This window comes from Calidris pugnax, unplaced genomic scaffold, assembly GCF_001431845.1.
Source record: "Calidris pugnax isolate Ruff unplaced genomic scaffold, ASM143184v1 scaffold51, whole genome shotgun sequence".
NCBI lineage: Eukaryota > Metazoa > Chordata > Aves > Charadriiformes > Scolopacidae > Calidris > Calidris pugnax.
The window spans coordinates 2,113,305-2,140,164 of NW_015090797.1; positions in this window are offsets into that span (position 1 = coordinate 2,113,305).

Below are 26,860 nucleotides of genomic sequence, written 5' to 3' on the forward strand. Positions count from 1 at the left end.
CACTACATATTTTGTTTATAAACAAATAATACCACACAATCTTTTTGTAAGAAGGCTTCATTCCAAGCAGGATACTAAAGCACATAAAGGTTGAATATGCAGTAGTTTTGTAGAAATTTGCAGATACTGAAAAAGAGTCTACTTGAATATCTTGAAAATAGAGAGCAAATATAAATTATCTTGTTCGTTTGTTATTTATAGTATTTGGCAGAATAGAATCATATTTCAGAAAAAGGGAGAGGCGGTATGTCTTGTTGATCTTAAGCCTTCTCAGTATCTGATGGAGAGTTTGGAAAAAAAAAGAAAAAAGAGCTTTCTGAATTGCTGCAAAATCAATTTCTAACAATTGTAAATTTCCTCCAAGTAACTTGCTTATTTTAGCTGTTTATTTGTCCATTACATTGAATTTTTCATCTGTCTTTCATCTGTTCCTCTGCCTACCTAAGTATTATTTCAGATATTCAGCACCAAGAGTAGATCTATTGATCTAGGTTTACATACCACCAAAATATTCAGTCACCTCAGTTAATGCTTCTAACTTAGGTGTAGACATAATGAAAGGAAAAGGGGCTTTTAGGTGTACCTAAGCATGATATAGTTGAAGAGGGATGGAAATTGGATGGCCAGTGAAATCTCTGATTTTCTCCATTCTCCCGATAAATTTATAGTACCTTGGAACCAGTAGTGTCAAAGGCAATCATTGGATATGACAGCTCAATATGGACATCTACATTAAATATTAATGCATGTGGAAGACCAGGGTAATATTTCCTTTACTTGTAAAGGAGCCAAGATTTCACCTCAATGTTCATCCTCTGTGGAGGAAAACCATTGTGAGAACGTATTCCATGTTATATGGATAACTAATGCGATGCAGGTTAAGGAATTTTTGTATTTTGCATTTAGCCAATGTAAAGACAGGAATTTTCTGATTAAAAATCAGTTCAGGCAGGAACAGACTTACAAACACAAAGGACAGGCACAATTTGGGATCTGTGCCCTTTTCTGAATCTATTTTCAACTTCGAGCTGCTCTATTTCTTTTTAAAAATTGTTTAGACATTTTCTCATGGGAATTGCCATAAATTAGATATCCCAGTGTTAATTTTAGCCAAGTCACATGAGAAAAAATGTAAATTGCCATAAAATAGGTAATTATGTCTCATAAACTCCCTGGTTATTTCTTTTTAATTGAATAGACTATTTGAACAAATGGCCATAGCAGATGATGAAATAAAAAATAATAATACTCTGCACATACATTGTATTTTTCATCTTCAAAGTGTCATACAAATTAGCTAATTAATGCAACAATCTTTCTAATTCCATTTTTTTGCTAAAGCACATAATTATGAAAGACAGTGTCAACATATAGGGTATTGTCACCAGACATATTGACACCAGTCACCATTCACCTGTGTTAAATAAGTAAGATGTAATAAAAAATGTTGCAAAGACGTAGTGTAAAGTCAGGTTTTGTTTCAATTTAGCTAATAAACGTATCCAAACAAACAATTACGAAGCAAGGGCATTCATGGAGTTTATGGAATGGAGCATGCAAGCTTGGTGCCAATATTCAGAAAATAAATCATTGGCTTGTAAATAATTTTTTAAAATTTAACTCTTTTTCTCTACATCTTTCTACAAACCTTTTCAGTTGTAATGAGGGCCTGAATTCCAATAATAATTATGATGTTGCTTTTCTTTTCATTTGGAAACTTCGTGAGTTTGAGCAGCCCTGTTTACTCCCTTATGCTATTCCCTTAGAGTTATTGAAAGGAAAAAAATCACCGTAGTGGTCAGAACCGCTGTATCATCAATAACATGGACAAACTTAGAGCTGTTCACACATAAAACTCCTGTTGATGTCAATAACAGTTTTTGGCTTAACTGACTGATGTACATGAAACTGCATAGTTATCAACCTAATGTAAGTATGAGAACAGCAGCAAATTTAAGGGTCAAATTCACCATTAGGTTCTGACTGCTTTACATTGCTACAGCGATACAAAACAAGGATTAAGCTGGCTTTGTAACCAACTGGTTAAAACAATTTTATTCATAGAGTCTGAGACCAGATAGGTTTATTGTGATCATCAAGTTTGACCTTCTGCACCACACCGACCTTAGAATTTTATCAAGCGAGTCCTGCATCAGACCTATTAGAGTTGCTGCACATTTGCTAGAGCAGCACATACAGGTCAAACTGACCCAGATAATCCTGTGAGGTAATATGAATAGTCACTTAACTCCTTCCATTCAGATTGTATTTGCCCTGTATGCAGCTGGGCAGTCCTAGCAAAGGCAGAGTCTAGGATCTGACTTTCAGGCTTGGTGTTAATTTGAAACAGAGATGTCAAAACTAGAGGTTGTTTTCTATATCGGTATCAAGCAGATATATCTTTTTAACCTTCTGTTACATAATACTGTGCAAAAGTTATTCATATCACTAGCACTATTTTACAGATGGCAAATGGTGACATCGGAGGATTCAGTCTTTACTGAAAGACCTGATTTCATACAAATAGTCACATGCCAGCTGTGCCATACATCAAAGTGTCTAAATGCGTGATAATGCTGCTCCTGAAGCTGTATAGCCATATAGGATTGTGTCATCTATTTCCAGCCCATTTCAGAATGCAGCCCTGTTACCATGATCACAGGCCATGCTAACAAACAGGTCCCAGGAGCTCAGGGAGCTCAGACGTTGTTTTCCACCCTGAAGTGATTTACATAGACACGATTGCTCTTGCCAGTGGAATGGAATGGAAAATTTACCAATTCATCTCCTGTTTCATTTTTAATCCCTCTAGACCATATTTGTTGAAATCGAAACTTCTAGGCACAGTCTGGATGTGAATCAGTCAAAACCATCTCTCCCTCTCCATGGAGCTTGGAATAGAAGCGGGATACATTATTTCATCTTGTGACTATCTTTATATGTTTTTACTAATATATTTTATTAGTATATTATTAGTATATTTTACTAATATATTTATTTATTAGGCATGCCAGTGTCTGATCAATGAAGCTGTGATGAGGAAACAAATGATAAAATACCAAATTTCTGATGACATTTTATTATTTTATTAAATATACTGGAATTACAGGTAGTAATGTAAGATAAAAGGCCATTGAAAACTGAGCTATCAGAATCCATCAGGAACACTTGCTTTAAATGTTTTCCTGTTCACTAAATTCTGTACAAGTCTTGTGAGTGTTCAATAATCTTCACCGTTTGTAATTTATGTTGTGTTTATCTTCTGTTTACACTTTGTTCTACAAAATTTACCATTAAAAACTTCAGTGAAAGTGTAACATCTGTTTTGAATTTGGCATGCTTTAGCCAGTTCACCAGTTGGTGGGCAGATGACACAGACAGTGAAGTCATCCCTCTAGGCTTGCTTACAAAAGTATTTCTGAGTAGGGAGTTTTGGCCTAAATGTTTATGTTGGTTGTACAGGCATAGCATTAAGCAAACCTATCATATCATTTCCATTTCTGTAATCCATCTAATTAGCCCTCCATGATTTATACCTTTTGGAAATGTCTATCATTGAAATATATACCTGCTTATGACAGTTTCATTGTTCTTTATTCCTAGCTACTTCGCTATCTTTGAGAATCTGAGTGGGGAATCTTGCTATCTTTCTGGGATTTTATTTTATTTCTTCCCAACAGGAGGTTCATGGAAGTACTGAAAAAAATTCTATTTGATGCCAATGGGACTGAAGTCAGGGAGTCAGATCTGGCAGGAGGGACACTTAGTGAACTGTTTTATTAATGCCTCTAAAATGCACTGCAGTCCCCATTCCATGTCACATTTGAAAGTGATAGAAAAGATTTTCCAGTCATGAAAATTAATTTGTAAAATGTTGCAATGTTGAAATTGGGCATCTCCAAAAAGTAAATACATATCTGATCAATCTTATGCTAATTGCTTGGTTCAGAGAGAATTAATATATATATTTGACATATGTATAAATTATTCATATGTAGGGGATAAAACAGGTATCCAAAAACAATTCTGCTAAAAAAACACAAGTAAAAAGGAAGATACACGCATAGTAAGCTGTCTTTCCTGCTCAGCCACATTCCTTTTTAAAAAGGTGCATGTGTTCACCACGTGAGAGCAGAAAAAAATGAAAGTTTTTGAGTGTGTGTTCCATACTTGCAATGAATTTAATGCAATGCACATCTGTTATACATTGAAGTATTTTTATTCCCAATGTTAAGGAATGTAAGAAGATAAAAGGGCTACAGCTAAAAAGGGAAACATGGGCTTACCTGAAAAAGATGTGAAGGTCCTCTGCTTTCAGTGAATGTGATAATCAGTTCTAAAACTAGTGAAAAAGTAGGGTCAATTTAGGAAGGTGAATGCAGAGGATAACTTCAGTTGACTATACCAACTCCACACATCTGTGTTATGACTCAGCTGAAGTGACTTGATTCTCAAATTGGAGACCTTATCTTGTAGACAGGTTCAGAATCAGCAGGCAGGAAGGATCTGATGACTCCTTACTGGAACTCCATTAAATGTTATATAATATTTTCTGGAAGTCCTCCCACTTTCCCCCAATGTCCTTTGCTTTTAGTTTTTGAGGCTTAATATTCTTCTCACCATTACTTGAAAAAACACACTGCAAGCAAAAGAACATCAAAGAAAGGACAGAGACTTCTTCTGAGGAACACAAGATACTCCCACACATGCATGGCCAATGACAGAAATGAAAATTTAGAATTTAAACTGTCATTGATTTATATAAAATTGCCACAATTCTTTTTCACAGATTAGAGCCTCAGTGAAAAGCCACGACAGTTGATAGGAATTTTTCCTTAAATTCAACAGATTTTGAATCAGATCCAGAGAGTTAAAAGGAGAATTTCACTAGTTTTCATACACAGTTTTCTTTGAACCTCCTACAACCTGTCTCAATAGAGAAAAGGGTAATTTTTATTTCATGTCAAGAATTACTCCTACTCAGGTAGCAGTATTTATTGGTCATTTTCTTTAATCCACAAATATGTATTAATTCTAAATAAACAACCCCAAAACACCTAGTAGAAACATACAAAGGAAAACACTCAAGGACTTAAAACTGTTTTCCAGGTGATTTAAATAGATGAGGACAGCACAACAAACATTTATTTGACCTATACTGTGAACGTACACAGCTGAAGTCTGCAAGGTATGCTAATGGAATATTCCTTGTAGCTTTCACGCAGAAAGAGTTCTTTTCTGACCCCAGGTTTTGTACATTTTCCCATTATGTAGATTGACTGTTTTGATAGGCTAAGGTGACTGATGATAGCTGAGTCTCAAGGTGGGAATGAATCTGATTGTTTGTGAATTGGTAGAGAAATGAATACTCAAAGCAATTGTCAGTTACAATATTGGCATTGCTTAGATGAAAATCAAATAAAACTTTGAAGCAGCTAATAATTTTAAGAGTGGTCATTGAATGATAACATCAACAAAAACTGAAATCATAGATACCAAAATAGAATAAGAGAAAAAAAAAAAGAAGGGAAAAAAGCACTGGACATTGTCTTTCTTATCAGTGTTGTTGTGATTGTTTAGTTCTGAGAAGAGATGAAATGAAATGATCTCTGTGACAGTGGAAAATATGTTGCAGGCATCGGCTACAGACCGAGGTTACACAAAATAAAATGGACCTGTTTTCAAATGGAGCTCCATTCCTTTAGGAAAGCTGTTGTATCTATACTGTATCTATACTGTATCTATACTATATTTCATATACTGTTGAGTGACAAATTCTGGTTTGTCATAAGACTGACAACATGTGTGAGGCAATCCTGATTTAGATATCTAAGCCCCAAAGATAGGATATGAGATATACACTGTCTTTCAATGAGTAACATCATGTATAAGTGAAGTGAGCCAGTGAAGAGTCCTCTGGGCTAGTATTGATTCAGCATGACATATCCATACAATATGCTGCAGATTCATGTAGGATTACAGATTTAACTTTAATACATTGGTCTGAAAACTGCAATGATTTAGGATTAATTAAACCTCAGCTGTAGGAGCAGTATGGATATGTGTGTAAGTTAATCGCACACTTTCCCATTTTAATTTGCCACTGAATTTGAATCAACACAAGCCCTTTAGATAAAGATCCCATCTCAATCTTTTTGATAGATTAGTCCACAGAGAGGCAGATAATCTGTGATTCATAACCCCGTCAAGATCTTTAATGTTTTTGGAAGGCCAACTGTAAAATTATAATGGGATGCTCAATATTGAAAGGTTAGTTAAAGAATTTTATGGTGTTGGGAAAAGCACTGAATGCAATAACAAATGTTTAAAATAAAAGCTTTTTTAATTGGTTTACCAAGAACACAAGCAAGGCACTGCACTCTTAAAGTGCTTCTACCCAGCAACAGACCCTCCTTCTCTACTTAGTAAATTAATGAAATTCATGCTAAATAATTTGTAGGATCCCAGCGACAGAGCTTGGGCTTAGGAGGGGAAACTATTGTAGCTATTGCTGAAAGTCTGTGTTGTTTTAAGGTTAATCCATTTGTTGGAGCAGAATTTTTGCTTATAAAAAATTGCTAGAACCATTGACACATCTGCTAAATAGGGAACAATGTTTACCAGGAGAATGTGGAATTTAATAGTAATAGCTGTAGTGAATTACTGTGAACTAGAATATCTTCCAAGTCTTGTATCTTTCATCACACACCTTTTTGTGCTCAGTAATCCCTAAACTTACATAATACAGAGAAAATGGCATTCAAAGTGATCTTTATGAACGTTTTTTGTGTTGCATAGCTTGAAGATAAGAGCTTCTGTCTGCTGTGGAAAGTCTCTGTCAACAGAATCTGCTTGATCAAAGCATCCTTTGTCAGTTATTAGTAGAAGGAGTGAAAATCCACTAAATTGTGATTCTCTGTTATCTGTAGCATTTTCAGCTTGCAGCTTTTGCAATTTTCATGCTTCCCAAATTGTAACAATAGTTTAACATTTCAAATATGTTTTTGGCATGCAGCTAGGAGAATATCAGGGCAAGTATTTGTTTCTTTTCTTTAGAAAATATTTGAGGTGGGTTTTTTTTTTTCCCCTCCTGCAATATATTTCTGCTGCTGCTTGTTCTGTTCTCCACCATTTCTGGACTAGAAATGCATGCTGATATGAGCCATTAGCCATCATCCTGTTTAGTCTTTCTGGTAAACTAAGCTACTGTCACATACAGGACACTAGCCATAGCAAGGTAAAAAAACCTGAAAATAAATCACTCTTGCATTGTAAAAGCAAATGGTTCCTGTAGACAAAATTGAAAGACACAAAGACAGTAGGATATGAGATAATGTTGGACTCTTATTCGTCCACCTGCTCCTGTGAAGGGTGACTTTCCAGTATCCTATCTCTTATCTCCTGTTATTCCTTCTTCACTTTAAAAATCCTAATATATTGTATTTCCCCCTTACTGTTTCCAATATTTTTAAACAATTGAATCACTCGAGTGACTGACTTTCTCCACTATGCCTCATTAAGTAATTGAGTTAAATTGATTCAAAATAAAGTGACACACTTTATTTCACAATGATTGGTTTGAATCAACATTTGCCTTTTTTCCATTGCCTCTTCATCACAAGCTTTTTCTCTTTAATGTTCCCAGAGTTCTTTTATTGTCTTTAGTAAGGCAAGCAGCGAGCATAAGCATTGTTCAGATATATCTGCAAAGAATACTGTGTCAGAACTCTTGTGCTCTTATATGATGATTAGAGCTGTTTTTAAAATCCTAATTACTTTCACACCATTATAGAAAAAATCTCAAACCAATTTTTTTTCAAATTGTCTAAGAAGATTGTCAGAGAAAAAAAAATGAGATGGGATTAAAAAGACTGAAAAATATGCAGAAGCTCAAAATTGTGCATCATAGAATAAAATCATATTTTGTGAGTCTTCTCAAAAAATGTCTACCAGATTATAAAAAAAAAAAAAACGAAGACAACTTTTGGGTCATAATTGAAATTGTATGGGAAAAGCAAGAGAAAAAATATTCCTTTTTCCCATGGAAAAACTGGAAAAGATAGTCAGAAAAGTTAAAGAAAAAAACATTCTTGAAACCATATAACAAAAAATGTTTCAACACAAAACATTCAATCAAGAATTTCCGTTAGGTCATTCTTTGCATTTATGATCCACTGATTAACACTTTAAACCATTGTGAGCTTTAAACTGGAGTAACAAAACCAAATGTCCGAAAACGTAGGGATAGATCAGTGTAAAAAGATTCCAGATGAATCTCTGAACTTCAGTGCTTTATTAACATATCGGTTATATTATCACTGACATGAAATTACACTAGATGATACTCTTCAGGAAATAAATAACAAGCCTGAAAACTATGTAACTGTGACACTTCCTCTTCTGATAGCTGCTGGCAACAGCAGGTTACTTTACTAATAGGAAAAGTGTATTTCTAAAATGTCAGTGATTGCAATCAGATTTTCTTTGAATGTATTAGCTTAATATAGCAATAAAAAAAAAAAAGGAAGAAGAAAATATGTTTTTCTTTTCTCTTTGGTCTGAACTTATCCCAGTATCATTAGGAAAACACCAATGCTTCATTGGTTAGGTTGCTCAACCAAATTAATGTTCCAGTACTCTTTCCTGGAGAATAGGTCTAGACTTGTATATTGTAATATAGCTAATGATCCATTCCAAGTCTTGCTATTGTTGGAAGATTGCTATTTATAATTTCTTATAAGCACAATGTGCATTTTAAAGAATATTGCCAAGGGGGAGGATGCTACTGATGCTAATTCTTTAATATCCAAATAACAAAACTATTCCAGTTAGCAAGGCTGCAGTAATATTACCTTGTACAAGTAAAATCAATTCAGACCTTAAAAAAATAAAATCACTGTCTGTCTTGTTATTTTTCTTTCCCATATTTTATTTTTTCTCACAGCTTTGGGAAAGGAAGTATATTTCATATTGTAGTTCTTAAAAACCTATAAGCTACTTTTATGCATGGAGAAGTATCCGTATGTATACAATTTAGTCTGAAATGAAGGGGCATCTAGGTTTGTTATCTCCTGAATTAAATGAGTATCCATGAGTACTAACTTCACCAAAGTAACTTTTCCATGAAGTAGCATAAAGAAGTATAGAACTTATTCTAGAATGCATACATCAAATTAAAAGCTCAAACTAAAGGTAACATTGATAGTCTGGGAGATGCAGTGTAATTATTAGAATTGCTTACACACTAGTGAAGATCAAGAAATCAGAATGTCTGTTCTCCTCAACACAGGAAGACTGTAGATTAGGAATATCTGGAAGGCAGTCAAAAATAAAGCCAAAAAGAGGCAGTCAAAAACAGGTTCAATACAACAGTTCTTAGGCATATAATGTATCAAATAAACGCCACCTTCATGTTCATGTGTAAAGTGAACGTCTTCCTGGTGCTGGTCAGGAAGGATTTTTCTGTTGTTTAAGGCAGTTTCTGGGTAGCTCTAATTCTAGATCCCTATAATCCCCTCAGATTGTGGTGTTTCTGCTGTGTATTTTGGAATGAAACAAAGCAGAAACTATCTCAAGGTGGACAGAAACTTGGATCATGTAAATATTGCTGATGTGTGAACAAGTACCAGCCACAAACTAATGATTTACTTGTCCAGAAACAAGCCCAGCAAAGACAAAGTCATCATTGGCTCCAGCCCTTTTAGGTTTGTAACTCTTTTGAAGGCCTGTCTTTACCTTTTACAACCATCTATTACCACCACTATTATTGATGCTACTTGTCCGCTACATATTCTCTGCTTCATTTGAACAGAACAAACCTCAAAGGGCAGTTGCCTTGAGGACATAAGAAAATGATGCAATACAAGCAGGAGAAATATGCAAAATAAAGAAATGGTGGCATGACAAACTCCTGCTGGATCAAAGACAGAGAGGCAGATTGCCCTTAGGACATGGACACGCACTTCCAAAATGGCATACTTTGTAAATGGATGGAAAATAAATAAATAAATAAATACAGTGTTCAGTAAATACATGCAAAATGCAGGAAGATCTTGTTGGTGGTGTGACTGATAGAAGAAAAGGAACTGATCAGGCCTCTGCATTAATAGGCTGACATAGAGAATATGAATTCTGCTAACGAATAATTCACAGAACATATTTGGGAGCTTCATGTGTCACAGGGATTTAGAGACATTAACCGAGTTACAAAACCGTGTTGTATAGGCAGAGGTCTGTAACTGTAGAAATACAGGGCTGGAAGAGACTTCTGGAGGTCATCTAGACCGTGTTTTCATGGGAGGCAGAATCAGTCATTCCCAGATCATCCCAGTAACATTTGTATAATTTTCTTAATTATACACAATATGCCTGGTGATGGAGATTCCATAGCCACTCTGGGTAGCTGTTCACAACTTTCATTGTTGTCATAATTAGAATGCTTTTCCTAATACCAGTTTGATTCTGATTTGGCTTAATGAAGACAATTTATTTTCCTTAACCATCCTAAAGGGAGAACATTTCTATTTAGACTGCAAAACTGACTGAATAGAAATAATGAGCATGGAGGTTGGATTTAATTCAAGGACAGAGTGTTTGCTTAGGTGCTAAATGTTATAAAAAAGCATGCTATATTGATCTTCATGTATATACTTTTTTATTACTTTCCTAGGGACTTTTATTTACTTTTGAGCACAATCTGATACAATAAAAGATACTAACTCTTTAATAATTTTTCAAGAAACATAATACAAGGATTATGTATGAAGTTGCCTTAAATTGACATGTGCAATATAAGATGATTTCACTGTTCCCCTTCACAAAGGAGAATCTGCTGAGTTTAGGCAGAGTAAAAGATAAATTTTCTTCCCAGGTTTGGCCTTTACTAATCAGTAAGTCAACAAGACAAGAGATTCTTTCCCAGCCAGTTCCAGGACACTTAGACAAGGAACTCTTGTCTCCTACCATAAAGTCACTCTGCTTCAGACATGCAAGGCATACAGCTTTCCAGTGTCATGCTGTGCATGTTGTATTAAACACGATGGTCTCATAACAATTAGGAAAAAGGTAGTACTTTGGTCTTTGGTTCACTTCATTAATCTCTTCCTCATCTACACTTAGATGACTATACCAAAGGATAAGAATTTTTTTTGCCATTTCTGAATTTATATAGAGAATAGCCAATGTATGTTTTTATTTTTCTTTATACTCTTTCCCTGAAAAATGCAATCCTTCCATAATGACTTATGAACTTTCATCCTACTCAGGCTATGCAATCAGAAGAGGGAGAACTTTTCTCTGACAATAAATCCATGAACAAAATCAAAACCAGACAGATAAAATGAAGCTTGTTCAGCTCAAATCTTTAAATGCTGAAAAGTGTCTTTTACTCTATACAGCACATAGCTACCAAAAAAGATTTAATCAGAAAGAATAGAAATAGTGTTCACTTCAATATTTTCTGTCTGTTGAAATTGTTGGTAGGATAAATGGTTGTATTATATGAAAAATAACATTTACTAAGAAAGTCTCATGTCAAGAAAAGGAAGAAAAATGCTGACAATATTCTCTCGGAACAAAATATATTTTTTCAACTCATATGAAATATACTTCTTTTCCCTTGAGTCTGACCACTGCAAAACCTTATCTGATACACTAGATAGATGAATTTCTCCATAAACATGCCAGTGTTTATGTTTGCATGAAAAAATATCTGCACACTGAAACCATTATACATGTATTCTTTATTAAAAAATATTTAGTTTTGTCCATCCTACAAGGTCACTACAATGTACTCAGCCATTGATATATTTCTCAATTAGATCTCAATTAGTCCCCTACAAGACTGGTGTCTGTTAAAGATAGTAGGATTACTTGCATAAGGACTACTTATGGTGAATTAAAATTAGGATTTGTGCCATTTGTTTTATTAATAATCAGAATCAAATATTTCAAAATATTTGGACTGTTGTTTTCAGTCATGTAAGTACAGAGAACACATAAGGTAAAGTACTCTAAAGTACAAAATTTCTATCAAACTTCCCCAATGAGCATAGAAACAAAACATTTCTGATATGAATTGTTGCCGAACTGAAATAGAAAGAAAGAGGTAGAAACAATTTTTTTTTTTCAAGAGGTCTCTGCTCATGGTCAGACCCCACAGCAAGAGTTCAGTCGTCAGCACCATCAATTTGTAATGGTCTCTGCCTGATGATAGCTATAGAAGTAATCCAGGAAACTGACTGGCCAAGGATGGATTTCTTCCACGTGCTTGTGGTCACCCGTCCATCCACATATGTATTTATATCCCAGGAATTGATGTCTTCAACCACTCCTTATCCCATGACGCATGTTTATTGGACATTTTCTGTTCAACTAACTAAAAAAAAATATATATATAATTAATGGCTGTTACAGTCTCTAGATACCTTGCCAGTGAATTAAAAATCAAAGTTCTGCAAAAGCAAGCTAATATTTCTTCTCAGTGCCAAAGAAATAGGAAATATCCTCACCTCAGCTCTAGTTCTCCCAAAATCAATACTACCTCCTGACCCTTTTTCTGAAGTCACCACAAACCAGGACTGCCCGCCAATCAGAAGCTATTGCAGAAAAATGAGTTTATATATGCCTGAGGAAGTTTACAGTTCTTTGATCTTGGAGGAGCTGGGCAATGGTAGAGCACCACCAGCGTCAATTCCTTCCAGAGGTTCAAAGTTTTGTTTTCATCCAGAATGGAGATCTTCCCTGGGGTTTGCTACTCAACATTCACACCGCAGAATGTGTGTGTGTCGCACATGCACATTCCCATTTGTCTAAGACTTTGAAAGCAAGACTTAACGGAACTGTGTCTTATACTCATATGTAAACTCTGCCTAGCAGCACAAGATGTTAGCTTCAGCTGGGGATTCTTGGCTTTATCGTAACAGCATCCATGATGTTAATAAGGTTCTGTGATACCTCCAGGGCCGGGGGACACCTCCTCTTGTTCTTTTCTCCCATCTGTTCTGAGTGTGAGATTGCCCCCTGTGTCAGGTGATAACATATTGCCGAGTAAGTGCTAAGGAAACATGCGTTGCTGCCAGAATCACACTCTTTCTCTGACTCCAGCACATAAAATGGCTGATCTAATAAGTCAGTGCCGGGCAGCTAATTGATTGGGGAAAGCATTACCAGGTACAACTGATGGCAGAAGATACAGAACATTTCTGGGCTACAGAGCATTGCTAGCAACCTCATACAGCCAAACCTGGCTTCATTTCTCAGCCACCACTCTTTGATCCAATGCCTTATACATCGACAGAAGAGCAATTAATTTGTGCCCCAGTTTCTCTCTCTTGGAGATGCTCAGGAACTGCAAACATAGTTTGTGCCTATTACTAAGAAATAAAATCCCATTTGATGTTGGTGCCTTTAAACTGGTAGCCCTAGGACTTTGCTGCTATCCTTAAAATCCTTCCAGGCTGATGTATCTGAGTAGAGGCAGCTTAATTCTCCAAATCAATATACAAGGGGAAAAAAAAGTCAGCTGGTGTTTGACATCAAGATAATACAAGTTGTATGACTTCTTTCAGCCTGCTCAATTATTACGAAGGCCAGGGATTATTTAACACACTTAAGAGTTGTTAATTTTCATAGCAGTCGCTTGCAGACAGCCTAAATTAAAACAGACTGCTGCTGTGCTGTTACTTCAGATAATCTCTCAGTTAGGTGCTCTGAATTTCCAGACAAGTTCATTAAACACAAACAGACAGAGCTGCAGAATTTACACGTGCAAAATATTGCCAAACAGATGTCAGAGTTTGCTGTGCTGGGTCATGCCAATACTGCATTCTTCTTCTATTCGCATATCACCTCATGTTATCTGGTGTTATGCTAATTGCTGCTATACATAGTACGTAGCCACATGCTTTCTGAGTTTAAAATAATGTTATGACATTTTATCTTGAAATGTGGAATAATTTATAAAGAAGCAGTCAGTTTCATTTATTTTCAATTGAATGCAAAAATGATTGACTGACGATGAAGGAGCCGTGAAGGACTGTTACTGCTGCACACATCAGGGACTGACCCAGAACCTGATTCAGTTCTAAACAACATTAGTCACCATTTTATTTGTAAATTATTATCTATTCTCTTCCTGATCAGCTCACAATCATGAAGTAACATTAGCTGAAAAATCAAGTGAGGTTGCATACCAATAACATGTTAATAACTTTGAGAAATGTTTATACTGCTTTTGATTAGAATGTAGGAAGTCTGGCTTGCTGTAAAATATGCTTACTGCTTAACTGAGCAGTAAGATAAAATTAAAGTATACAGAAAAGGGTGGTTATATTTCCAGGTGGAATGTTGGTGGCATTTGCAAAGAATATCTGGTATATGGAAAGAAGATGACTAAGAGAAAAGGGTTATTTTTGACACAATTATGAGGTTTACAAATTCTACTAGTGGTCACAGTAGGGTAGGAGGACTCCTTGAAAATGATCAAAATTATTGAATACTGGCATCTATATCATGCAGAGAATATTTCCTCAAATGTTGTTTTTCTGAATTTTGGCTGGAATGTTCATTGCTTTTATTAGCCATTAATAATCCATCATATACCTAAATACACCTTTTAATGCATGCAGGAAAAGTTCCAGAGAAAGATTGATTAGTCTCATGCTACTTGAAAAGAACATGAACATATATAAGATTGAAAGAACCACAGGAAACATTTGCTAAGGACAAGAATTGATTGAAGACATAAGCAAATGTTTTCAAAATGTCTGTAATGAATATAGATCCAGAACTGGTCAAAACTAGAGTACAGCAGAAGAGGACAGGATGAGAAAAAAATAATAGTTTGAATTAATTGTCCACTTTAGAGATGAACTCTTAATTATAACATTTTAGAGTAAAACAGTTATGTTAAACTTTATAATTATAGACCACATTCACATTTTTCCCCTAATTATTAACAGAAGTAATTTCTTTGTATGTATGTATAAATGCAGATACAGATATATAAATATATATATATATATATATAAAAAGAGACATACGTATGTATATATACAGAGCTATTTGTCATTTTGGAAGAAAAACTTTTGGATTTCTGCAGAGATTTGAGGAAGTTGTTATCAACCTTGAATTCTGGAACCTTGATCTAGACCCACACAAAATTTCTTCAGCCGTGCTTTAAACTCAAACAGAATTGTTTAAAATATAACAAATTCTGTAATTTTAAGAAGCAGTTCAAAATCCCACAAACGTAGAATATTAACAGCTTGTTTCCTGAGGAAGGTGATCTAAATAACCAATTTTTTATGTTGAAAGGAAAGGGAAAACCTGAAAAGAAAAAGTTTTGACCAAACTGAAATTAAGATCTTCCAGGGTTTTATTTTTTTTTTTAATTTTTATTTCCCCCCAACCCAGCCACTCAAATTATTTGAATTATAACATTATTTTATTATAATTTGAGCATCCACTCTCACTACAGGAAAAACTGTTGGGTAATTCATATAAGATACTCCTCTGAGTAATTTCTGATTATTTATTCCAATATGGAACCAATTTCTTTACCCTCAGATATATAGCCTCCTTTTTTATGACTCCACCATTATTACATTTTTAACCATGACACCCATTTTGAATGAATATTATAATGTGTTGGTCACTTAAAGCAACTAAAATTTTAAAAATACTTGCTTTTGAAATTGACAATTGGTTGTTCTTTTGAAACAGCATTAGTGGTAATGAAGTATAACACATGGGGCAAAGAGTACCACTTTTAAAGAAAAAATAAAATGTCAGATGCTGAGGGACAAGAACAGCATTCAATCAACACAGTCAGTTTAAGTTAGATGATAACACTGACTGACCAGACAGAAGCATAAAGCCTTCAGAACACAGAGAAACTGTAATATACACACTGGCAAGCAGTATCATGTTTTGTAAGTATTACCATGATTTCGGTTTCTCTTGTAGCATGTGTGCCTAGCATTTACAAATAATTTATTTTCTGTTTCCTTCTTTTCTCAGCCTTTCTTTCCTCTGATAGCTCACTTTGACCAGTGGCTGGTAGGCTTTAAAACAGTCTCTTTGACATAATTAGCAATGCTATGTGCCTGCTTTCCCTAAAGCATTGATATACTAGTGCTTTATACCTTCTTTTTCTAACATGGCAAAGACAGGATCCTGGAGTCATTAGGATATTTTTTTAATCATTTCAAGGCTTGACATATGTTTGGTGCTGTCAAAGCATCCATAAAATCTCAATCAGAACAATTCTTGGGTGCCATATTGTTTGGTTAACCTTGAATGAATCTATTTACTGACTGATTGGAGTGCTTCTTGATTATGGTGAAAATTGTCAGCTATATTGTGGAAAAATTGATTGGATTCAGATTGAGCAGTCTGCTTCTGCACAAGGCAGAAAAAGGTCCTTTGGGACAAATAATACATTTGTTTCTATTTATTTTCAAACCCTGCATTCTGTCTGAGGTCTGGAAAGAACTTTACACCAGAACTGTGATTTGAATCCATGCCAGACTCATCTGAGGAAAAGCCAATGGTGGTTCACTGAGCTCAGTGCTAATAAAAACTCTTAAAAACAATAATGTGAGCTGAAGCCATCAAGGCACTGATGGTCACAGCACTTTTAGTGCACTTTTCTGTAATCTTTGTAGCAACACTCAGCTCATAACTGACCTACTTGTCAATCTGGGCAACAGATTGAAAAGAATAGAACTTAAGAACAAAATTTGGTGATAATTTTGTAATTTTTTCTCCTTTTTGATGAAAAGATATGTATTTACTGGAAGAAGGAAGCATATCAAACAAGCTTTAATAACTTGCTGTCAAAACAGGTGGAGGTTTTCATCTTTTGAATCTGGGCATATAGGTTCATATTGTTTCATAATAATGAAATATTTCATTTTTGATCTTTAATTGCCCTCATATCAGACTTTTGCTGCAAGTTCTTTTTGCAATTAAGGGTACTTTAAACTTTTTCCAACTTGGAATTAAAATCTGATGTCACAATTTTGAAACGTAGGGACAGTTATTACATTTTACCACCTTAACTTTAAAATTGTGGATTTACCAAGATAACTGAACGTCTCTGTCTTTTTCTTCTTTTTAATAAAATAATTTTACTTAAAAACCACAATGTGTTCTGTTTTAATTCCTTCAGGAAAACATTTTAGGACTCTTTTTATTTAAAGAGGTCAAGAAAATTCATTTTTGGAACTGTGACTGTTGACATGAAAATTTGAGTTGTCTAGCAATTAATGATGAGAAGAACTTTCATAAACAGTTGCCTCCTGTGGAGGTTGAAAACATTTTTCCTCGTACCTCTAGACTGTTTTGCCTGTAGGAAATGAACAGAACTGATCTGATATGGTTTAATGGACTTAGCACATGAAGATCTCAATTTATAGTGATGAGCATTTGCTCTTTTTAAAACATAATTCTTGAAGGGTCCTAATGATCTTCATCACGCTCTCCTTTTCCTTCACAAGCAAAACAAGCCAGGATTTCACTCAGAAGGAAAACGAAGTTACAGTGTTTTGTCCCTGTGCAAATAGGCCTTTCTACCCCATGTCCCTAATTCTTCTTAATCAGTGTTTGAGGCTTTTCTTCCCCCCCCCCCCTCCAGGGTTTGGCAGAAGTTACGGCAAAGTGGCTGGATCAGAATCACCCTGTATAAAACAAGTGATATGGTCCTGGCTAGAGGAGATCTGGCATATCTGCCTCTGTCTGGTATTTGATACTTGTGTGGATAGCCAGGGCTTTGCTTCTTGTTATTGTTGGATGATCAGCTTTCAGCATAAGCCAGGATGGCGTTCCCTTATTTGCATGTAGTGAGATTATAACTCTATTTCTGAAGGCCACTTTGTCACTTTAAGACTTTGCCAGCTGCAAGGTGTCCTACTTCGCACTACTCTCTATGTTCATTTGGAAACAGCACATCATGTAAATGATAGGTCTCTCATCAGTGTGGAAGACAGGTAACGAAGATGTTCACTGGTGAAATGCAGAAATTGCCCACAGTTTCTAAATTCTGGTTGTAACATGTCCAATTTAAGTATCTTGAGCCGTCTGCCCTTGAGAAATAAACAGTTTGATGATTAACAGTGATTCTCAGCCTCTACTAATGCAAAAGGATGTGCATCAATTTTTTTTTTAAACTGAAAATGAAATAAATTTTTATTGGAAACATTTACTCTCATCTTTTTGCACTCTTATTACTTTCCTTTTTATCTTGCTTACTTGCACAATGTGGAAGTGGAAGGCTCTTTTTCCTTGTAGTTTCAATATTTTCTATTGTCTTATGGGCTATAAAAGATCCAACTTAAACAACACCGACTTGGTAGCAGGCATTCCCTTACAGAGGTAATGAAAGTGGTATAAAGCTTTGCTAAAATAGCATAGGCATCTAAATGGAATTTTGTTTTGAATACAAGAGAGGGAACGGACAGAGGGGGTTTTTTTCTTGCTGAATTGGTTTTTTTGAAACTCATCCTCCCTTCCTCTTCTGAAACAGTGTGGATATGTTAGTCTTAAGGGCATGCTTCGAGGTCCTCCATTTAAAGCTGAGAACTGGGAAAGTGAAATTTGCTTTAAGAGCAAATTTTGTGGTGGGATTATAATTCCTCCCATCTCCCTTTTAGAAAAAGAGGATTTCATTGGTTCTTGCTTTATGCAGTAGGGGTTGATAACTTTGAGTGATGTTTAATTGGCATAGTCTTCCAACACAAAGTTGTTTCTTATCAGCCTATTATAAATATACAGTTACAATAAATACTTTATTTTTCACTGAAATTACAGGACAATGTGACTGTAAAACTAACCTTAAAATACATGACATAGAGGCCCCACATTCTTTCATTATGAAATGTCATCAAAAATACTTCTAGAAGTGTTTCTGTAGTTGTTTCTCAACAAAATAGATTTGCATATTTTTAATTGCAGATGGTATCTGCTGCTTTTAGAGTACATGGCCAAAGCATGTTTCTTCAACTTGTGTATAAATAGATGGTGATTTTTCATCACATCTCTATATGTAACATAACAGACAAAATGAGTGTAAATGCAGTGAGAAGATATTTTTGACTGCCCTCTTAAAGATGCCTGGTAGAGAAAAGGACGAAGTTAGTTTTAGTGTAGTTTTGAGGACCATTTTTCATAAACTTAATGGCTGCTGTCTGATTGGTCAAATCAGTTTCAAGGTCTTTGTAGAGAGATCCTTCTAGTCTAATCCACACTGATATATAAAGATGAAATATTGCATGGTGGATATCAGCCAAGCTGTTGCTGTGTGATGTGCCTATTGTGGGACTCATTTAGGATTGTTTTTTCATCATCCTGAGGATCCTTTACCATTGTACAATTTCTCCTTTGCAAAACTCACTGTTAATTGCCATAGTCATTGGTGGCATTTGATGTTATTTAAGAAAAATAATGTAGTAGATCTCAATATCTCACCTAAAAATAAGAAAAATCTGTGTCAGCATTTCTCAAGAACTTCAGGCATCACACACCCCAAGTTATGCACGTTTGGTCCTTCTGGAAAAGACTCAAACAGTGAGAAGAATGTCTCCTCTTCAAAATGAATTCTTCATGATGAATCATTTGTTAGATAAATAGAGTATTTTTGTCTTGGTGCAAGGAATTCCTGAAAAGACCCTGTGATCTCCACCACCATGGTCATTATCTGAACTTCCTCAATGGATTTCTTTTGCAATATCCTTTTAGTCCAAGGGTCTATGGTCCACATACTGGATGAGAGTTCTGTTGTGTAGTGGTAATTGTTCACTTAAGCTATGTGATTTTGCTTCCATTTTTCTTTTCACTGTAATACATGTAAACAAATCTGCTTTCTTTCATGTGCAAATATGAAATAGTTTGCCTGAACATTAGTAAAGGAGACTGAATTTTGACTTCTTGGACTAGTGGAGGAAAACAAACAGCAAGGTGTAAACATGGCTTATGCTAATTAATTTAAAACTTCATATGAATGTAAATGGCAGAAATCCTCTTTTATTCAAAAAGATCTATGGAGTTTAAAAAACAAAAGTGTTGCTACAGTTGGAAGAAGGATTAAAAGTAAAACCAGTGCATACTTACTAAGCATATTCACATTTATTCCTGCACTGCTTGTCTGGGTCTACGACACATTTTTATTTAAAATACAGACGTGAACTCTCCAACTTTTTCTGAACTGACTAATTGCCGTACCCCTGCAAGGCTTCACTGAACTGTTCTGGGTTCAAAAGGCTTCCTTAACAGAAGAAACTTCTGCACTGGGCCTTCTGTTGTAGCCATAGCATCAGCCTCCATTGTCCAAAGGGGTCATACGAACATGTAGAGGTAGTAAGTTAAAACATACCTGATTTCTTTGCTGGGACATATGCATAGTTTTTTTCAGGGTTCCCTGGGAAGCTCTACTGAGGAGAAAGATCTGGGACCCCTGGTAGACAGCACACTTTCCATGCGCCAGCAATGTGCCCTTGTTGCCAAGAGGGCCAATGGAATCCTGGGCTGCATAGGAAAGAGTGTGGCCAATAGGTCGAGGGAGGTCATTCTTCCTCTCTACTCTACACTGGTGAGGTCACAACTGGAATCCTGCGTCCAGTTCTGGGCTCCCCCGTTCAAGAGGGACAGGGAACTACTGGAGAGAGTCCAGTGTAGAGCAACAAAGATGGTTAAGGGATTGGAGCACCTCCCTTACGAGGAGAGGCTCAAGGAGCTGGGACTCTTTAGCCTGGACAAGCGAAGACTGAGGGAAGACCTTATTTATGTTTATAAGTATCTAAAGGGTGAGTTGAAGGGTGTTGGAGCTGGACTCTTTTCAGCAGGACAAGGGGCAACCACAACCCTTTGAGTGTGGCCATCCAGCCAGCTCCTTATCCACTGAGTGGTCCATCCATTGAATCCATTAGTTTCCAATTTTGAGACCAGGATGTCGTGCAGGACAGTGTCGAATGCTTTGCACAAGTCCAGGTAGACGACATCTGTTGCTCTGCCATTGTTCACCAAGTGTGTGACAGTATCATAACAGGCCACCAAATTTGTCAGGCATGATTTGGCTGTCTCTAATCACCTCCTTATTTCCCATGTGCCTTAGCAGAGATTCCAGGAGGATCTGCTCCATGATCTTGCCAGGCACAGAGGTGAGACTGACTGGTCTGTAGTTCCCTGTAGTTCCATGATTTCTCATATATGATGGAAAGCGTCTCAGCAACTTCATCCTCCCTCAGGACCTGTGGATGGATTTCATCAGGTCTCATGGACTAATGCACCTTCAGGCTCCTTAAGAGGTCTCGAACCTGATCTTCTTATACTGTGGGCAGTTCTTCATTTGCAGAGCCCCTGTTTTTGCCTTCTGTGATGGGGTAGTGTGGTTTGAGCCCTTTCCAGTGAAGACTGAGGCAAAGAAGTTGTTCAGTAGCTCAGCCTTATTCATATCCTGGGTGGCCAGGTCTCCTGTTTCTTTCCAGAGAGGGCCCACAACTTCCCTAATCTTGCCTTTGTCCCTGACATATCTGTAGAAGTTTTTTTTTTTTATTGTCTTTGATGTTCTTGGCTAGATTTAGTTCTGCCTGGGCTTTCGATTGCCTGATCTCATTCCTGACCTTTCGGACCATTTCTCTGTATTCTGCCTATTCTACCTGTCCCTGCTTCCACCATCTATAGGCCTCCTTTTTTGTCCTGAGCTTGTCCGGGAGATCTTCTTATGAACAAATTGAAAAAGTAAGTATCAGAAAAAAAAGTAAACAATCTTAAAATATGAAGACATTCAACACATTTTTATGAAATATTTTGTGGATTTTTGTGAAAAGACTAGCTTTTATTAGATCATGCAAAAAACGTCCACAGTAAAAATAAAAGGGCAGATCTGCATTTGAGTATCTTGCATTTCAAAATAACAGATTTTGGTATTATTCTCATACATTTGCATTTTCTAGTTTAAGTGTTGTGCCACTCTTGAGTCTTGACATTGAAGAAAATAACATCATTGCAGTTCTAATTGAAAACAAGACCGTGGAAGCAAGATCTACTGAAAATGCAGTGACCTGTGCTTTTGACATGTTTGGCATTTTGTTGCGAACATTTCATATGGGCCTAGAAAGAACAATGCTTAATTTTATGATCCCAGAATGAATTCAGAGCTCTGGCAACCAGAAAATCATCTTTGGACTTGTAAACCATATGCATTTGATCCATAAGTCACTGAGAGAAAACAAATATGGAACCCCAGAATGTCATTGATTCAGAGTTACATTTTGCACATAATAGCTGGCTTGAAAGAAGAGATGCAAACAAACACAAATTCAAGCTTAGAAAGACGGGTTTTCCAAGTGAAAACCAGCATCATTGTTGTACCAGTCCTTAGGCCATTTCCAACTTTATTATACCTCAATGACATTTTGTCCTCACTTGTATAGGAATGTGCTTTGCACTCAACACAGTTTTTGATACACATATGTTTATGGAGAAACTTGCATTAAAAATAGACCCCTTTACTCGGAATCAATATTTCATTCCTTTTATCAAGTAATCTAATTCAACTTTATTTATAATATTTTAAACCTAACTATTTAATCTTTGAAAGAGAGCAGAACAGGAAGTAAAGGCAGAAGATGGGGGAGAGAAATGGAAAAGAAAACATTCAAGAGAACAGCTTGCTTTGCTCTCGTTATTGCTATCCTGTCAAAAAATGTGCAGAGCCCTCTGTCAGTGCATAGACCCTTTCTTCTTTGTTCTTTTTAATGATATTCTTGGAGTAGTTACATCTAAGTTCCTTATGCGCATCCTTCACTGACTGTGAATCACAAGGTATATGAGGATCCATTCATTTACATCATAATTCTGATGTCAGCCTTTCCTGTTACCACAGAAACACAATCCATGACCACGCTTTGTATTAAAAAGGAAATATATGGGACCATCAGTGATGACAGCTCCCATGATTTAATCCTTGATTTTTGCCATAAAATCTGACCTTTACTTGATCTTACTGCTTTACTTGCACATTTGATTTTTAAGACTGCTGATAGCTTGGCTTCATTTACTTCCTCAGTCTGCTCTAATACAAATTTACAAGGATCAGAGTTTCCCAAATGCATCAGTTCTCTGTGGCTTTTGTCTGCTAAATAGAATGTTGTATTTTTGTGTAACCAGAAAAACAGTGTCCCTAATGCCTCTTACGCTTATCATAAATTATCTTGTCTTTCATATCTGAAATATAATCTCCCCAGAATATTTTCTTTATATGCCATTGTTCTTTTGTCTGCCTGGTTAGCAGTTTCTACATGTCAGACAAAGCGCACACAGATCAAGTCCATTCTTAGCTTTCAGGGGTGGTTATAGGTCACAGTGATTTGATATCCTTTTCTGACTTTTTTTATTTGAGTTCTCCTCATGCTGAGAAATCTGATAAGTGAGTTGTATGTGCTGTTATACCTGCATTCCTACTTTTAGAGTTCAGGGAGCCTGGAATTCGTCAGTAAAGATCTGAACCCATATATCACCCAGTGTTTGAAGGTTAGCAACATAAATCTTTCAATAAAAGAACAAAGGTCTACAAGTATGTTCACATTCTCTTTAGCATTCTGTGATAAGGAAGCCATTTGCAAAACAGCAATTAGGTCAAACCATAAAAATGCATGCTAGGATTTTGTTCTTCATAAAATAGAGCCAGTGTAGCCTTGCATTTATACTCAGCATGTACTGATTAATGCCTAAAACCCCTGATTCACTTCTAAATTTGTTCTCTGTTTTGTTGGGCTTTTTTGTGGTGTTTTTTTTTTTTTCTCCAGAGTTTTCCTCTATATGCTAAATACTTTCCTTTTTTTTTTTTCAGGCATTTTTCATTATCTAATGAAAAGCACAGTGAATTTGAGACTATCATTTTTGGATAAACAAGAATATCTTCTGAAGTAAATTCTGTTGTTCTAATTTAGGTATCAATAGAAGACTGACGGTGATAATACAGAACTTTTCTATTACCCTTTTTAGCTCCCAAATGCTTTGCAGACATGAATTTTTCAGAGCTGGGGAAAGTTCAGGACTGTAAATCAAGTGTCCAAGGCTAAAAGAGGGACAACTGTTGAGCATGATTGACTTTGTGTGCCTGGACCAGTTTCCTGTTCTGTTGTTCATATCACTTTTTTCTTTGTGGCAGCATCTTAGCTGAGATGGGGGCAGATTTTATAGCCTTGATGCATCACCTCCTACCAATGTGTTTCTGCTTTGGCTGCTACAAACACAGTACTTCAGTTTGGTGTAGGAGCTTAAGTTTTTAAGCTGATCTGTGAAAAGAAAAAGAGGGGAAACCCTCAGCCTTAGACACAATCAAACATTTCTTATGTTTCTGGAAACTGAAGAAGTTTAAAGGGAACACACTTTGTAAGAGGCTGCTTCATTTTAAGAATACACTTATATCTCAGTCAGCAGGAGCAAATTGTACTATGGCAATTTCATTCCTGACCCCAGACTTGTCATTGACTAAGAATTGTGTCGAGACATTCACTCAGATATTCATCCTGCATAAAATGGCTGAATAATGATCATGAACCAACCTTTTAAAGTACTATGATATAATAACTATTACTTTACTGTGTATTTTAACCAAAAGGAAAATTAAGTTTCTGTACGGGGTTCTCCAGGTGTGTTGACACTATCCCTATATCAAAGCTTTTCCTTGCCCATCATCTAAGTTACAGTTTATTAATGGAATTTTGGAAGGGGGAAAAAAAGGAAAAAGAATCCATCTCACTTCCACAGACTAAGAGAGACTCTTCCAGAATAGACAGAAGATCAGAAGACCGTTTTTTTTTGTTTGTTTTCTTATTCAAAAATGGAAGAAAAGAGAAGATGAGAAAGCTGATTTATTTGAATGCTGCAGTTTCAGCTTTGGCCACAGTAATGGACAAGCTGAGTTACACCATAAAATAATAAATAACAGGAGATAAAAATATGAATAGTTGGGGGGAAAAAAAAGCTAGCTGAGAGATAGAAATAAATGTAGAATACATGATTATGACAAGTGCCAGCATCATCCTGACTGCAAATAAATGAGCTAATTTGCATGGGATTTTTATTTATAAATTCAAGACTGAGGCTGAGCTATACTAGGAGTGCAGCCAGGAATGCTCATGTTCCCTGCACTTCCTGTGGGATATGGAACACACCAATATTTAATTGTGTCTATATGGAAAACAAGGGACAGTGGGGTATACAGATTTTGGTGGAGATTTCTGAAGATGTATTATCTTAAAAAGGCCTCAGCAGGAGTTCACAACCCAGATTCCAGGGATGCACAGTAAGGGATTCAGTTAACTCAAGGTAAGCATTCAGCACCACTGAAATGCTATATGAAAACCCAAGACAGCTACCGAGGCTTGGCAGATACAACATTGGACTACAAGAAACTCATGCATGTCCTTCTGGAGGGGCTCCTGGAAGCCAGATGAATTGTCTGAGATATTTTAAAAAGCCCTGGGTACTTGTGTACCTGGGCAATAGGGTAACCCTCATAGTCAGATTGATGCATTTGTTGACACTGATTTAACAGCTGGCTTCACATGGGTTTCACATGGAAACACGATCTGAAGGAGTATGTTTAAAATATATGTAACTTTTCAGCCAGGCAAATTATGCCTCATTTTTTCAAAGCTGGATACCGTCATAAAACTGGAATGAATACTGGAGAATTAGTATTTTATAGTAACTTTACAAATAAGTAAATAATAAGGAAGGATTTTAAAAGTTAAAACAAACAAAAAGCACCAAGATTATAGAAACACTTTTGAATACCCCTAATTGTAAAGTCAAATGCCCTAGCTCAGAAGCATAAGGGATGCTGTAAACCCTTCCAAATAAAACAGTAGAAAAGCCATATCTTCATAATCTGATACCTGAAAGTGGTTGGGGCTGGAAGCACAAGCTATGTGCCTTCAGAAGCTAAAGCCTCCCTTTTTCCTGATAGTATCTACACCATTTGTTAGTCATATGCAGTTACAAGACACTAAACCTTAAACTGAGGCATCCTGCTACTCCTACAACAGCCTGGGAAGAGAGCCAGAGCTGCCAGGTGTACATAGTTTCAGGAGAGGCTGAGGGTCTCAAATAAGACACTTTTCTCTCCTAATTTTTATTTCATGGGATTTAGGCAGATATCCCTGGAGAAAGAGCTGAGTTCCTTTGGGATATCTTTTCTAGGAGGAGGAAAACACTCTACATGAAACACTGAGGGTAAATTCTGCCAAGGTAATCTACCAAAGATTTCCTCCTTCGAGATCTGTCAACCTGAGCATACCTTTTAAATATGCCAGCATGGTTTGGAAGGCATGTAAAGAATCTAAGTGAGCATATAAGCAGCTAATTTGAAGTGCACAGATGCACTTTCCCTTGGGAATTATCTCAGCTCCTGAAATTTCATTCCAATAATTACCAAGGCAAATCACAAAGATTTCCATTTACTAATCTGGGGCTTCCTGAAATCCTCTAATTAAACCACAGCAAGACGGTTTCAACACAGCGAGGATTTGCTTTTTATCATGCTCTTTTCTGTACTTTCTTCCCTTCCACCACAGTCATGCGGTCAGATGAACTGCTCTGGTGATAAGGCACAAAGCTAATGTTAGGAGGAAATGATCTGTCCTGTAATAGTAAGATGCTATGAGTTTTCTCCTTCAGTGTTCTGTATCACAAAGGTATTGTTTAATGCAGTCATAAACTGCCTTTGAGCTATGGCAAAAGAAATAAGATGGAGCTAAAATTGTATGAGAACATTCATACAGGAACAATCAACACTGAGACTTTAATCAGATTGTTAAGTTGTTGTTGTGTTGTTTTTTTTTTTTTTTTTTTT